This window comes from Rana temporaria, chromosome 7, assembly GCF_905171775.1.
Source record: "Rana temporaria chromosome 7, aRanTem1.1, whole genome shotgun sequence".
In the NCBI taxonomy this organism is placed as follows: domain Eukaryota; kingdom Metazoa; phylum Chordata; class Amphibia; order Anura; family Ranidae; genus Rana; species Rana temporaria.
Window position 1 is genome coordinate 583851 of NC_053495.1, and position 16122 is coordinate 599972.

The 16122-nt window shown below is 52.0% G+C and overlaps 1 protein-coding gene across 1 annotated transcript in view; it reads right to left on the reverse strand.

Annotated features, from left to right (window-relative positions):
• GRM7 (glutamate metabotropic receptor 7) overlaps positions 1 to 16122 on the reverse strand; it is a 353299-nt gene that overhangs the window by 141195 nt on the left and 195982 nt on the right. The gene's annotated exons all lie outside the window — the stretch shown is intronic.

The window sequence follows — 16122 nt, forward strand, 5'->3', positions numbered from 1 at the left end:
GGGAGGGGCCAGAAGCAGTGAAGAGGGGCCAGAGAAGAGGAGGGAGGAGCCAGGAGCAGTGAAGAGGGGCCAGAGGAGAGAAGGGAGGATCCAGGAGCAGTGAAGAGGGGCCGAGGAAAGGAGGGAGGATCCAGGATCAGTGAAGAGGGGCCAGGAGCAGTGAAGAGGGGCCAGAGGAGAGGAGGGAGGAGCTAGGAGCAGTGAAGAGGGGCCAAGGAGAGGAGGGAGGAGCTAGGAGCAGTGAAGAGGGGCCGAGGAGAGGAGGGAGGAGCCAGGAGCAGTGAAGAGGGGCCAGAGGTGAGGAGGGAGGAGCCAGTTTAACGGACCTATGAACTATTCTGCCCACAGAGGACTGCATGACTTGTTACTGAGCTCAAAGGGTTAATTGTAGAGTGACTTTTTCACTGCTAAATGCTAATTGACGCTCTGTTGTGTATTACCAGGTAACAGCCTCCTGTCAGGTGTATGCTAACATGATGATCTGTGAGTGTATTGTTCTAAAGGTTAATTGAATTCTATTGAGAAAGGAATGTGCCGGCCAGGTCATGTTAAGTGGATTTCGGTGCCGGAACGTCTAGAGACTGATTGATTCAAGGAGATGTCATTATTTCAAAGCATGTGTATTGAAGCTCCCCCTGTGTGAGGAGGGGGGGGGGGGGGCGGAGAGTGTCATTGTCCCTGTAAGTTGTTGTAACCACATATAAGCGAAGTTAAATGTGCCAATAAAGTCTGTCTTGTTTGACCCTTCAACGTAGCCTTGTCTCGTTCGTGATGGGGAATTCTCTCTCTCTCTGGATCTATTGGACGGGGATACCGGTGGTACTTGCATATCGCAGCTTGCCAGGGAAAAGGACTTCTCCAACGGCTGAGACCCTCTCCCTAGCTGGGTAGCCGTTACATTGGTTGGCAGCGGTGGGATGGTCCTTTTATCCAAAGAGCAAGTTCTGAATGGAGTCGCAGTACGCCAGGCTGAAAAGATCCACACTAAAAGATCTATTGGAGAGTCGTTGTAGGAGCGCCAGCAACAGACCTCGGAGGGAGCTGATAGCTGAACTGCTGGAGCTGGACGAAATGGATGGATCCATGGAAGGAACGGAGCCCCTTGCACCGGTCAGCGAAGAAGATGTAATTACTGGGATTGTACAGCGGAGATTATCCTTGTATCCAGAAACGTCCGTGGAACTAATCAACCAGCTGTTCCGGGAAGCAAGGGAAGAGATACAAACGAAGAGGGGACAAGAACTGGAACTGGTAAGAGAGAGACAGCCCATTACACCTGCAGTTCCTACCCCCCCACCTGCTGCTACAGGAAAGAAAATACCGTTCACTGCATTTAAAGCTTTTGTAGAAAGTGAGGAGGAAATCGATGGATATTTGGCGGACTTTGAGAGGCAGTGCTCACTACACCAGGTACCACCAGACCAATGGGTCACTATTTTGTCGGGGAAATTGTCGGGCAAAGCCAATGAAGCCTTTCGGGCTCTCGCTCCAGAGGATATTTTACAATATCAGCAAGTTAAAAAGGCGCTGCTAACCCGATATGCCGTAATGCCAGAAGCCTACCGCCGGCGCTTCCGGGAGTCCAAGAAGAAGGCTGTGGACTCCCACATGGAATGGGCCAACCAGTTACAAAGGGTGGCATCCCTTTGGGTCCAAGGCCAACACCGGGGAGGAAGTATTGCAGCTGTTCCTAATGGAACATTTCCTCCAAGACCTGGCCGCAGACATACAAGACTGGGTACGAGATCGCCGTCCCGCTAACTTAAACGAGGCGGCTTGGCTAGCAGATGAGTACGCGGAGACAAGGAAAGTAAGCCAGGGTACTATGAGGCTGGCTCAGAAGGTAGAACCGCGTACTCCAACCGTCACCCCACGCCCAGAGTTTCGGGCTCCAGTCCCACCACGTCCTCAGGGGCCTAGCAACTATCCCCGGGATTCGTCTAGGGTGACGTGCCATCACTGCAGCGACACGGGACATATTGCTCATTATTGCCCTTTGAGAGCTACAAATAACAATTGGAGACGCACAACACCCAACACAGAGGTCACTCCATCACGTCCCTCTGCGGCCCACTGCCTGGAGACCGAGGGGGTCTGGGAATTTGGTATGAGGCAGACCCAATACAAGCTGCCTCTCCGGATAACCATCAGCATCACCGTCAGGAGGTACGGGTGAATGGACAAGTAGCACAAGGCCTAAGAGATTCCGGGACTACTATCACTCTGATTCAAAAACATCTGGTAAAGCCAGAGAACGTGTCCACTCGCACAGTTGCCGTCCGGGTCGCAGGGGGTGCTGTATTTCGCGTACCCACCACCCGGGTGCACTTAGACTGGGGAGCCGGGTCAGGAAAGACCACAGTTGGTATCATGGACAACCTACCTGCCGAGGTGGTGCTGGGCAACGACATTGGCCCTCTGACTTCGGCTTATTTACCTACACCTGCTGCTGCTTGTGCCGTGACCACCCGCGTTGCTGGAATCAACCCACTTGCTGCTGAGAACCGGGTAAGACTACCTTCCCCGACATGTACTGTAGATCCGGCACAATATCACAGTCTAAAATGGGAATGTGACAAGTTGGCCAGTGAGAAATCAGAGATGCAACGACACTATGTCATGTATTATGAGATGTCCCGTGGCTTGAACATTGAAATGCACAAACAGGCGGAAATTGTCAAAAGATTAAATGGGATTTGCATCCAGGTGGTGCCGTATCTGTCCCAAGAGCATCAGCAACAGGTTTTGGGAGCCATTGAGAGAGCAAAGCAAGTGACTGTTCCAGAACTGAATTCTATTCTTCACCGTCACCATCAGCTACCGACCTGGTAAGCCAATGGGAAGGCCGACGGACTGTCCAGGCAAACGGAACTTTTACCCTAACAGCAGACCGGACATCCCCAAGTTGATCCGAAAAAGATCAATCTGGGTCTGCCGGAGTGTTCCACAAAAGGGGAGTAGTGTAACGGACCTATGAACTATTCTGCCTACAGAGGACTGCATGACTGGTTACTGAGCTCAAAGGGTTAATTGTAGAGTGACTTTTTTACTGCTAAATGCTAATTGACGCTCTGTTGTGTATTACCAGGTAACAGCCTCCTGTCAGGTGTATGCTAACGTGATGATCTGTGAGTGTGTATTGTTCTAAAGGTTAATTGAATTCTATTGAGAAAGGAATGTGCCGGCCAGGTCATGTTAAGTGGATTTCGGTGCCGGAACGTCTAGAGACTGATTGATTCAAGGAGATGTCATTATTTCAAAGCATGTGTATTGAAGCTCCCCCTGTGTGAGGAGGGGGGGGGCGGAGAGTGTCATTGTCCCTGTAAGTTGTTGTAACCACATATAAGCTAAGGGAAATGTGCCAATAAAGTCTGTCTTGTTTGACCCTTCAACGTAGCCTTGTCTCGTTCATGAAGGGGAATTCTCTCTCTCTCTCTGGATCTATAGGACGGGGATACCGGTGGTACTTGCATATCGCAGCTTGCCAGGGAAAAGGACTTCTCCAACGGCTGAGACCCTCTCCCTAGCTGGGTAGCCGTTACAGCCAGGAACAGTGAAGAGGGGCCAGAGGAGAGAAGGGAGGATCCAGGAGCAGTGAAGAGGGGCCGAGGAGAGGAGGGGCCAGGAGCTCAGAAGAGGGGCCAAAGAAGAGGAGGGAGGAGCCAGGAGCAGTGAAGAGGGGCCAAGGAGAGGAGGGGCCAGGAGCAGTGAAGAGGGGCCAGAGGAGAGGAGGGAGGAGCTAGGAGCAGTGAAGAGGGGCCGAGGAGAGGAGGGGCCAGGAGCAGTGAAGAGGGGCCAGAGGAGAGGAGGGAGGAGCCAGGAGCAGTGAAGAGGGGCCAAGGAGAGGAGGGGCCAGGAGCAGTGAAGAGGGGCCAGAGGAGAGGAGGGAGGAGCTAGGAGCAGTGAAGAGGGGCCGAGGAGAGGAGGGAGGAGCCAGGAGCTTAGAAGAGGGGCTAGAGAAGAGGAGGGAGGGGCTGCTCTGTGTAAATCCATTACAGAGGAGGGAAGTATAACTTGTATTATTTATTAGCACATTGACCAAAACAGATTCCATAGAAAAATAATAATTGCAAACAATGTTGCAAAAAGAACGCTAAGCCCCTCCCCCTCTTTGTTATCCCGGGAAATGACGGGTCCAGTTCCGGAGATCTCGATTAATAAAAGATATTGATAAGAGAGACTCTGGGAACACAAATGCCGGAAGATTTGGGAGAGACTTGAGGAAGTGAATATGACGAGTCTGGAGGAAAGAAGGGAAAGGATGGACATGACTGAACCCTTTACATACATGAAGGTGGTGAATGAGGATCGGGATGAAGGTGGTGAATGAGGATCGGGATGAAGGTGGTGAATGAGGATCGGGATGAAGGTGGTGAATGAGGATGGGGATGAAGGTGGTGAATGAGGATGGGGATGAAGGTGGTGAATGAGGATCGGGATGAAGGTGGTGAATGAGGATGGGGATGAAGGTGGTGAATGAGGATGGGGATGAAGGTGGTGAATGAGGATGGGGATGAAGGTGGTGAATGAGGATCGGGATGAAGGTGGTGAATGAGGATGGGGATGAAGGTGGTGAATGAGGATCGGGATGAAGGTGGTGAATGAGGATCGGGATGAAGGTGGTGAATGAGGATGGGGATGAAGGTGGTGAATGAGGATGGGGATGAAGGTGGTGAATGAGGATCGGGAGAAACGTCCAGCAGAGGTAGTCAGACAGTCAGCAGTAAACGGCTCCACATCTTCTTGGGACGCACGGATCTCACACAATGAGGGGAATGATAGTAAAAGGGACTCGATGGACTCCTCAGAGTCGGTGCCAATAAATGGTCTCGTAGTGAGCGGGAATCATCCAATCAGAGCCAAGTCTACAACGTATGACAATCTGATGATCGGATAATGATCGGCGTATGGCGGAGCCCCGGGGCCCTTCCATGGTGTCACTTCCTTTCCTCATCACAATTCCCGGGGACGGGATCGAGGGGCTCGTTAGCGGCCGTCACTCAGGATTAATTAGACCCTTTCAGGTGTTATTTGAATAATTTACGTTCGTCTTTGTTTGTCGATCATCTCACAATCACTGTATCAGGAAATCTTTCTGGAATAAATCACGGAAGCTTTCTAATTAGCTATCGATCGTCTATGGCTGGTGTGCAGCGAGAGGCTCCGCAACTACAACTCCCATCCTCCTCATGCAAGGGCAGCATTCACTATCAGCTGTGCTCAGCAATGCATTCTGGGGGAGGAAGACTCTCATCATCCAGGGTTGTAGTACCGCCTCCATGTTATCCGATGTGTCCAATCACAGGAGAGGCAGAAAATAGAAACCCATCCCCTGTGTGTGAGGTGTTGTGTTGTGTAGTGTAGTAGTAGTAGGTGTTGTGTAGTGTAGTGGTAGGTGTTGTGTAGTGTAGTACTAGGTGTTGTGCTGTGTAGTAGTAGGTGTTGTGTAGTGTATTAGTAGGTGTTGTGTTGAAGTAGCAGGTGTTGTGTAGTGTAGAGGTAGTTGTCATGTTGTGTAGTATAGTTGTAGTAGGTGTTGTGTTGTGTAGTAGTAGTAGGGGTCGTGTAGTAGTAGGTGTTGTGTAGTGTAGAGGTAGTTGTCATGTTGTGTAGTATAGTTGTAGTAGGTGTTGTGTTGTGTAGTAGTAGTAGGGGTCGTGTAGTAGTAGGTGTTGTGTAGTGTAGAAGTAGTTGTCGTGTTGTGTAGTAGTAGTAGGGGTTGTGTAGTAGTATCAGGTGTTGTGTAGTGTAGAAGTAGTTGTCGTGTCGTGTTGTGTAGTCTAGTTGTATCAGGTGTTGTGTAGTGTAGTTGTATCAGGTGTAGTGTAGTGTAGTATAGTTGTATCAGGTGTTGTGTAGTATAGTTGTATCAGGTGTAGTGTAGTGTAGTATAGTTGTATCAGGTGTTGTGTAGTGTAGTTGTATCAGGTGTAGTGTAGTGTAGTATAGTTGTATCAGGTGTTGTGTAGTATAGTTGTATCAGGTGTAGTGTAGTGTAGTGTAGTTGTATCAGGTGTTGTGTAGTGTAGTTGTATCAGGTGTAGTGTAGTGTAGTATAGTTGTATCAGGTGTTGTGTAGTATAGTTGTATCAGGTGTAGTGTAGTGTAGTATAGTTGTATCAGGTGTTGTGTAGTATAGTTGTATCAGGTGTTGTGTAGTGTAGTTGTATCAGGTGTTGTGTAGTATAGTTGTATCAGGTGTAGTGTAGTGTAGTATAGTTGTATCAGGTGTTGTGTAGTATAGTTGTATCAGGTGTTGTGTAGTGTAGTTGTATCAGGTGTTGTGTAGTGTAGTTGTATCAGGTGTTGTGTAGCGTGTGCTCATCCATGTGTCGGTGATTTGTCGGGATAGCAGAGCTCTCTATAGGGGGGCGCTCTGAGCACGCTTGTGTCATCCTCAGGTTGCCCCCCCGCGGTGCCGCCATTCTCTCCTGTCCTCGGGGGAGATGATTCTCGGCTGATAAATAATTCAGCCGGTGAATTTATCTGCAGCGTGAAGAGCGGCGGGAGGGAGAGAAGTCCTCCGAACGTCTCCGCAACACCGCCAAGTGCCTCGTATAGAGACATCCGTCTGTGCCGGAGAAAGAGAGAGCGAGTCGCTCTCCACTCCGGGGTCAGCGGCCAGGAAGACGAATATAATACATGGAAGAGCCGGAGGAGAAGAGACTCCGAGAACCCGACCAATCCCAGGAATCCGCAATATCAGAGGCTCCACCACATATCAAGATGTCAGACTCCTCTCCTTCCTCTATAACTCTCCTCTCCTGATATACTCTGCTGGAGGACTCTGCTCCTTCCTCTATAACTCTCCTCTCCTGATATACTCTGCTGGAGGACTCTGCTCCTTCCTCTATAACTCTCCTCTCCTGATATACTCTGCACTGCTGGAGGACTCTGCTCCTTCCGTTCCTCATCTCTTCTCCATGGCGGCCCGTTCCCCATCTCTCCTCCATGGCGGCCGTTCCTCATCTCTCCTCCATGGCGGCCCATTCCTCATCTCTACTCCATGGCGGCCCGTTCCCCATCTCTCCTTCATGGCGGCCTGTTCCTCATCTCTCCTCCGTGGCGGCCTGTTCCTCGTCTCTCCTCCATGGCGGCCCGTTCCTCGTCTCTCCTCCATGGCGGCCCGTTCCTCGTCTGTCCTCCATGGCGGCCCGTTCCTCATCTCTCCTCCATGGCGGCCCGTTCCTCGTCTCTCCTCCGTGGCGGCCCGTTCCTCATCTCTCCTCCATGGCGACCCGTTCCTCATCTCTCCTCCATGGCGGCCCGTTCCTCGTCTCTCCTTCATGGCGGCCCGTTCCTCATCTCTCCTCCATGGCGACCCGTTCCTCATCTCTCCTCCATGGCGGCCCGTTCCTCGTCTCTCCTCCATGGCGGCCCGTTCCTCGTCTCTCCTCCATGGCGGCCCGTTCCTCGTCTCTCCTCCATGGCGGCCCGTTCCTCATCTCTCCTCCATGGCGGCCCGTTCCTCGTCTCTCCTCCATGGCGGCCCGTTCCTTATCTCTCCTCCATGGCGGCCCGTTCCTCATCTCTCCTCCATGGCGGCCCGTTCCTCGTCTCTCCTCCATGGCGGCCCGTTCCTCATCTCTCCTCCATGGCGGCTCGTTCCTCATCTTTCCTCCATGGCGGCCCGTGCCTCATCTCTCCTCCTTGGCGGCCCGTTCCTCGTCTCTCCTCCTTGGCGGCCCGTTCCCCGTCTCTCCTCCATGGCGGCCCGTTCCTCATCTCTCCTCCATGGCGGCCCGTTTCTCATCTCTCCTCCATGGCCGCTCGTTCCTCATCTCGCCTCCATGGCTGTCCGTTCCTCATCTCTCCTCCATGGCGGCCCGTTCCTCGTCTCTCCTCCTTGTCGGCCCGTTCCCCGTCTCTCCTCCATGGCGGCCCGTTTCTCATCTCTCCTCCATGGCCGCTCGTTCCTCATCTCGCCTCCATGGCTGTCCGTTCCTCATCTCTCCTCCATGGCGGCCCGTTCCTCATCTCTCCTCCATGGCGGCCCGTTCCTCATCTCTCCTCCATGGCGGCCCGTGCCTCGTCTCTCCTCCATGGCGGCCCGTTCCTCGTCTCTCCTCCATGGCGGCCCGTTCCTCATCTCTCCTCCATGGCGGCCCGTTCCTCGTCTCTCCTCCATGGCGGCCCGTTCCCCTTCTCTCCTCCATGGCAGCCCGTTCCCCATCTCTCCCCCATGGTGGCCCGTTCCCCATCTCTCCTCCATGGCGGCCCGTTCCTCATCTCTCCTCCATGGCGGCCCGTTTCTCATCTCTCCCCCATGGCGGCCCGTTCCCCATCTCTCCTCCATGGTGGCCCGTTCCCCATCTCTCCTCCATGGCGGCCCATTCCCCATCTCTCCTCCATGGCGGCCCGTTCCTCATCTCTCCTCCATGGCGGCCCGTTCCTCATCTCTCCTCCATGGCGGCCCGTTCCTCATCTCTCCTCCATGGCGGCCCGTTCCTCATCTCTCCTCCATGGCGGCCCGTTCCTCGTCTCTCCTCCATGGCGGCCCGTTCCTCATCTCTCCTCCATGGCAGCCTGTTCCCCATCTCTCCCCCATGGTGGCCCGTTCCTCATCTCTCCTCCATGGCGGCCCGTTCCTCATCTCTCCTCCATGGCGGCCCGTTCCTCGTCTCTCCTCCATGGCGGCCCGTTCCTCATCTCTCCTCCATGGCGGCCTGTTCCCCATCTCTCCCCCATGGTGGCCCGTTCCTCATCTCTCCTCCATGGCGGCCCGTTCCTCGTCTCTCCTCCATGGCGGCCCGTTCCTCGTCTCTCCTCCATGGCGGCCCGTTCCTCATCTCTCCTCCATGGCGGCCCGTTCCTCGTCTCTCCTCCATGGCGGCCCGTGCCTCGTCTCTCCTCCATGGCGGCCCGTTCCTCGTCTCTCCTCCATGGCGGCCCGTTCCTCATCTCTCCTCCATGGCGGCACCCGTTCCTCATCTCTCCTCCATGGCAGCCTGTTCCCCATCTCTCCCCCATGGTGGCCCGTTCCTCATCTCTCCTCCATGGCAGCCTGTTCCCCATCTCTCCTCCATGGCGGCCCGTTCCTCGATAGACCTCATCGATCGTTTCTCTTGGAGGATAGACCTCATCGATCGTTTCTCTTGGAGGATAGACCTCATCGATCGTTTCTCTTGGAGGATAGACCTCATCGATCGTTTCTCTTGGAGGATAGACCTCATCGATCGTTTCTCTTGGAGGATAGACCTCCTCGATCGTTTCTATCCTCCTATAATACTTCCATGGAACACGTTGTAATAAGAAGCGGAGCCGTCACAGCGCTCTTTTCCCGGGAAGATCGGTTATTAAATGTTACATGAATGAAATACAGAAAATATCTCCCCGCAGGTCAGAGAAGATTCTGTTGATTAATTTGTGGAAAAGATCGTCGTGTTTAAACATTTGGTAACAATGTATCGGAGCCGCAATCTTCCCCTGACTATCGATCGCTCAATTCCTTCACTTATGTTTCCATCCAGAATGTTTCTCTAAAGCTTCCTACACACGATCGGATTTTCTTCGGACAGAGCGTAGGACTTTTGTCTGAAGGGCGTTGGCCAGGAACTTGTCTTGCATACAAACGGCAAAGAATTGTCAGCCAACAAACACGAAACTAGCGCCACCCTTTGGCAACTTCTGCTAATGTTGTGTTATGGTGAGCATTGCTTCTGAGCATGCGTGTTTGTACTTTGGAGTTTTGTCCAATGGACTTGTGCACACACGATCGGATAATCCGACAACACACATTTGTTGGTGGACAATTTTAAAGCATTCTATCCCGTGGAAAATGCGACAACAATTGTCCGATGGAGCGTACAAACGGTCGGATTTTCCGACAACAGCCCTCATCACACAATTCCCGTCGGATAATCCGATCGCGTGTATGAGGTTCAAGTATCTGGATGTGCATGCAATACGTATTTTTCTTCCTTTTTTCTGTTTTTTTGTAACAAGAATTTTGTAAGAAAATTTGACGCTGAGGCTTAAAAAACATTCAGCCAATCAAATCCCCAGATTTAGAGCTGGTGAGGATATCGTACAGGCAGGGAATCGATTGTCATCTGGCTACACCAATGGGCAAGCTGCATTAGAAAGGTGGGACCGCGGTGTGACGATCGATGCTGCTGAGCCATTCAAGCTGAACTCCGGACACAAACAGGTACCCCTAATGACGTCATTTATGACGAAACGATCGTCGGGACACCACGCTCACACTCTCTGTGCGATCGCTTCTACACGTCTGTGTTGGGAAATTGTTTTACTTGTAAGGAAGCTCCTTGTTTTATGTGAATTGGAGACTCGTGGAGTCAGGTGACCTCTATGCAGCATTCACATGTAGCATTGCAACCGTTTTATTTCATTAAATCTACCTGAAGAGACAAAATCACACTATTTGGAGTTTTATTTTTTGTTGCATGATTTGCACTTCCTTTGGATATTCGGGACACTTGCTTTGAATACCGCCCAGGATACGGAGGCTCCTGGTGGGAGACACTCGGGATACGGAGGCTCCTGATGGGAGACGCCCAGGATACGGAGGCTCCTGGTGGGAGACGCCCGGGGACACGGAGGCTCCTGGTGGGAGACGCTCGGGACACGGAGGCTCCTGGTGGGAGATGCCCGGGATACGGAGGCTCCTGGTGGGAGATGCCCGGGATACGGAGGCTCCTGGTGGGAGACGTCCGGGGACACGGAGGCTCCTGGTGGGAGATGCCCGGGATACGGAGGCTCCTGGTGGGAGATGCCCGGGATACGGAGGCTCCTGGTGGGAGACGCCCAGGATACGGAGGCTCCTGGTGGGAGACGTCCAGGGACATGGAGGCTCCTGGTGGCTCCTCCATCACTGAATTTCCCCCCCTCCCCACCTCCATCAATGAGCTCAAATTGGTGAGGAAGTGAATGCTGGTTGTAGTAAAAAGGAATCAGAACACACAGAGATTGTTGTGTATGGGGCGGTGTAGTGGCCAAATACCAAATCACTCGTCTGCAAGTCTATCAAAATACGGCCGCTCGACTTGTGACCGGCAAAAAACCCTGGGAATCCATCTCACCTTCACTGAGATCCCATCACTGAGATCCCTTCACTGAGATCCCATCACTGAGATCCCTTCACTGAGATCCCATCACTGAGATCCCTTCACTGAGATCCCATCACTGAGATCCCTTCACTGAGATCCCATCACTGAGATCCCTTCACTGAGATCCCATCACTGAGATCCCTTTACTGAGATCCCATCACTGAGATCCCTTCACTGAGATCCCATCACTGAGATCCCATCACTGAGATCCCATCACTGAGATCCCTTCACTGAGATCCCTTCACTGAGATCCCATCACTGAGATCCCTTCACTGAGATCCCATCACTGAGATCCCTTCACTGAGATCCCATCACTGAGATCCCTTCACTGAGATCCCATCACTGAGATCCCTTCACTGAGATCCCATCACTGAGATCCCATCACTGAGATCCCATCACTGAGATCCCTTTACTGAGATCCCATCACTGAGATCCCTTCACTGAGATCCCATCACTGAGATCCCTTCACTGAGATCCCTTCATTAGTTGCCAGTAAAAGACAGAGGGCCATATTCTCATAGAAGTTACGATGGAGTAACTCAGGATACTCCATCGTATCTCCCTTTTTTGGCCCGTGTATCTATGCTCCTGATTCTTAGAATCATTTTCGCATAGATACACTTAAGATCCGCCATCTGTAAGTCACTTACACTGGCGGATCTTAAATGTAATGACGCCGGCCGCCGCTAGATGGCATTTACGTGAAGGAGTCATTTGCATATGCAAATGATCCTTCTACGCCGATTCCCGAACGAGTTCGCGTCGCGTAACCGTCGCTAACGTCGTTTGCGTAAGCCGAAATTTAGTCCTGCTATATGGAGGATTAAATTTCCGCAAGTCTCGCGTAGGCCATGTTACGGATGGCGTCGGGTCCCCGTCGTGTTTTTTCGTCGGGTACGTCGTTTACGTAAGTCGTTCTTGAATACGACTTTACGTCAATGACGCACACGTCGGCGTCATTGACGTTTTCCGCCGAGAACTGGAGCATGCGCACTGGGCTTTTTGCAGCCCGGCGCATGCCCAGTTCTTTCGCATCGGGGGCGCGCTTCATTTGAATAGAAGACGCCCCCTTGGAGATCCGCCAGGCTACGCGGGACACTTACACTCCGCTGTCCCAACTTATGGAGCAAGTGGTTGGGGAATACAACACCTGCTCCAGTAAGTTGGGACAGCGGAGTGTAAGGCCCCATTCACACCTAGGCGTTTTTACGCCTGAAGCGCACTGCTCACAAACGCCAGAGGGGAGAATTAACATTATTCCCTATGGTGACTGTACGCCCAAACGCCTGTCGCGCGAAGCTCAAACAAGTCCCGGACCTTTTTTTGTCGCGCGAATCGCGCGACAGCGGCGTTTGAGCGTTTTTTTTTCCCCATAGAAAGTAATGGGAAACGCGCGTATTGAGCGTATCGCGCGACAACGGGCGTTTGCTATGGGCGTTTCGTCGCTTTAATCAATAGAACTTGTCGCCCATGCAGAAGATTAAAAAAAATCTACCAACATAGCAACAAGTGATGAAAAGATGATAATTTTTCCTATTGGCTAAAATAAGAAACGCCGAAGTACAAAAACGTCGCACGACGCTGTATGCAAACGCGCAAATAAGCATGAATACGCGCGAAAAAAAACGCCCGAAAAAACGACCGAACGCCCTACGCTCAGGTGTGAATGCAGCCTTAGTGCCCTAAGCGCAGCAGGCGGAGATTTTTTGAGAATATGGCCCAGAATCACTTTCAAGGCACTCTGTCTGACACATAAGTGTTGTAAAAGAATGACCCGGGACGAACAGAGACTTTGTAAGGATGAGGGGTACTCCTGTACCGGCGTCACCAAGGAGTCTTATGTCTAGGGTCACCTTATGTCCGATAGGGTGACTGAGAAATGATATCCTAAATGACAGGACAGGGGACATCACTGATAGTTCATATTGCAGGATCTTGAGATATTGCAAGTTGTTGGTTAATTGTGACCCAACCAGTCAATAGTGACTCATTTCTATGATTAGCCCTGACTAGTGACATGCTAATTGAGTCTCTCATTGTGTGATGCCGCTTTGTGTGAATTCTATTGATATAAGATGTGGAGTGGAACTTGCCAAGCTGTATGCGGAGACAGAACGTCTGTCTAGGGATGTGGAATGGAACTTGCCAAGCTGTATGCGGAGACAGAACGTCTGTCTAGGGATGTGGAATGGAACTTGCCAAGCTGTATGCAGAGACAGAACGTCTGTCTAGGGATGTGGATTGAGAAGAGAACATTGGCCCAGATTCAAGTAGAATCGCGCAATATTTGCGTGGGCAAAGAGCAAATTTTTTTCTCTGCGCCCACGCAAATATTGCGCTTTGCCCGTGATTCATGGAGCAGTTGCTCCGTAAATTGCGCGGGCAATATGCTAAGCAGCCGGGCGCAAGGCTGCCTAATGTAAATGATCCCGCCGGGGGCGGGAATCATTTACATTAGGCGCGCTCCCGCGCCGAGCGAACAGCGCATGCTCCGTCGGGAAACTTTCCCGACGTGCATTGCGGCAAATGACGTCGCAAGGACGTCATTTGCTTGTAAGTGAACGTGAATGACGTCCAGCGCCATTCACGGTTCACTTATGTAAACGACGTTAAATTTGAACGTCGCGAGCGGGAGGCGCAGCTATACTTTAGCATTGGCTGCGCCTGCTATTAGCAGGAGCAACCTTATGCTAAAGGCGCCGTACGGAAACTCCGTACCTTGCGTAGGCAGGGCCCGCGCAACTTTTGTGAATCGGTGGTAGTATGCAATTTGCATACTACACGCCGATCACAAAGGCCGCGCCCCCTAGCGGCCAACGCAAGAATGCAGCCTGAGATATGAAGGCATAAGGAGGCTTATGTTTATCACATCCTAGGCTGCATTCGGTGTAACGAGGTTCCTGAATCAGGAGCACTCGTTACACCGGAGCAAGTAAGCACTTGCGCCGCGCAACTATGGTTGCGCGGGCGCAAGTGCTTCTTGAATCTGGGCCATTGTGTGATGGTGTTTGGTTTGAGTTCTGTTAATGAAGGAATGTGCAGTGATTAGGTCATGATAATTATAGCCCGGCGCCAACATGTCTAGAATGTTTAGCAATTAGCCATCTGAAGGTGTATTGAAGCCCCCCAGAGGGTGGGTGGAGAGTTTGATTGTTCATGTGCCTTGAAAACTGTATAAAAGCTGAAAGTGAACCATTAAAGTTGTCTTCATTTTGGAACAAGTACAGAGCTGTGTCTCGTCTTGATTCTGGGGAAATGGGATGGATCGGGTCCTGTTGGTTGGAATGTCGATAAGCTGTCGTGGGTTGATGGAAGGTCGTAAACGGTGGTGACCATTACAAATGTATTCAAGGAAACGCCCCCCAATATCTATGCGAAAAAATAAAAGCTCACAACCCCAATCGCATTCTGCGATCCACCAATCAAAACCTCCTCCAGATACCCAAAGCCAGATACAAGTCCAAAGGAGATCGAAGATTTGCAGTTCAGGGACCTCGCCTGTGGAACGATCTACCAATCACCATTCGGTTGGAGGTCGGACCACCTTGACCTTCAGGAGAATGATTAAGACCCATCTCTTCTGAGGTCAAAGGGGCTCTACGCATGGAAGCGATTCAGCGCCCAGAGGCCATTCAGTGCGCATTTGTTGCCCTATATAAGTTTTTCACTCACTCAGTGGCAGACCGGTCAGGGTGCATCAAATACGAACAAGTTATCACAGGTTGTAGATTCTAAGTCTTTCTGCCGCCCCCCCTCCCCCCGCCGCCCCAGGCACTGGCCTACACACACTTTCTGGTAAATGAAGACCTGCTTACACATCTGGCTCCCTAATTCCATTTCATACAAGTCGTGTTTACTGTCCCTGACCCCGGGGGGCGCCCCGTCCATAGACTGCGCTGCCGCATTACATCCGTTATCCACTCGAGCCGAACACTTTACAAATCAAGTGATTAACACACAATTATTGCCTTCCTGCTCCTCTCCCGGGTCTGAGCTCACATTATGGAAATGAGCCGCGACCTTCTCCACTTATCATAATTAATCAGCATAAACCATCGCCGCAAAGAGGTCCTGCTAGATAAACAGATCACTCCGCGGTGCCTGTGCTAATAGATGGATAGGCGGCATTCATGGGCATGAGCGATCATCTATCTATCTATCGATCTATCTATCTACCTCCAGCCCCCTCCTAGATAGGTTGCTAGTTCTAGTGGCTCTCGTGTAAACAGTTGAGCAGCCTGTGATTGCTTTGGTCTGTTCTGGGCTCTGCAGGCTGCTGGTTTGATTGCTTCCCCCTGTTTCCTGGAGTATTTCAGAATATAGTGGGTTGGGAGAGTCAAATAAGCCGCCTGGATATTTATGTAACTTCCGCCAATCCCTGGGGGAGGGTGCCCAGAAGATGGCAGGGGGTGTGCATAAATAGTTTAGTGCCTGGGACAGCTCTGCTCTTCTCCGGGAGGTTTCCAGCGTAAAGGGCCGCCCTGGGAACCTCAGCAGCATATCCCACGTGTTTTCCTCGAGGTCCCAGCTCGGGGGGGGGGGGGGGGCTAGGATTTTGCTGGGAGTTTGGACTAGAAGATTCACGGAGGATTTGTCTCTCTGACACTGGAGGAGGCACCCAAGTATCCAAGGAAATTCAGACCTGAACAAAGGGATCCCAGTGACCTCTGAACACTAGTGGTGGCCTGGGACATTGCTGAAGGTTCCCGCGGTGCCGTCCAATTCCTGGGCTACAGCTGGAGGAGCCACCCTGAGAAGTATTGGTGAAGAGTCCTCCATCTACTGCTTGGTGTCTATGGAGCAGCCCCTAGACCACACGTGTCCATCATGAGGCCCGTGGGCCGAATCTGACCGCCAGGCCATTTCATGTGGCCCTTGCACCTCTCCTGCAGCTGAGGGATCCCCCTCGTCTCTGCCCCCACCTTGTCTTAGCAGATGGCAGCAGATAGGAGGACAGAACTCCTCCACCAGGTCCTGAACCTCTTTGTGAAGCTGCAGAACCCCCTTGTCTCTTTCTCCTCCAGTCTCAGCTTTCAGCAGATCCTGGCAGCTG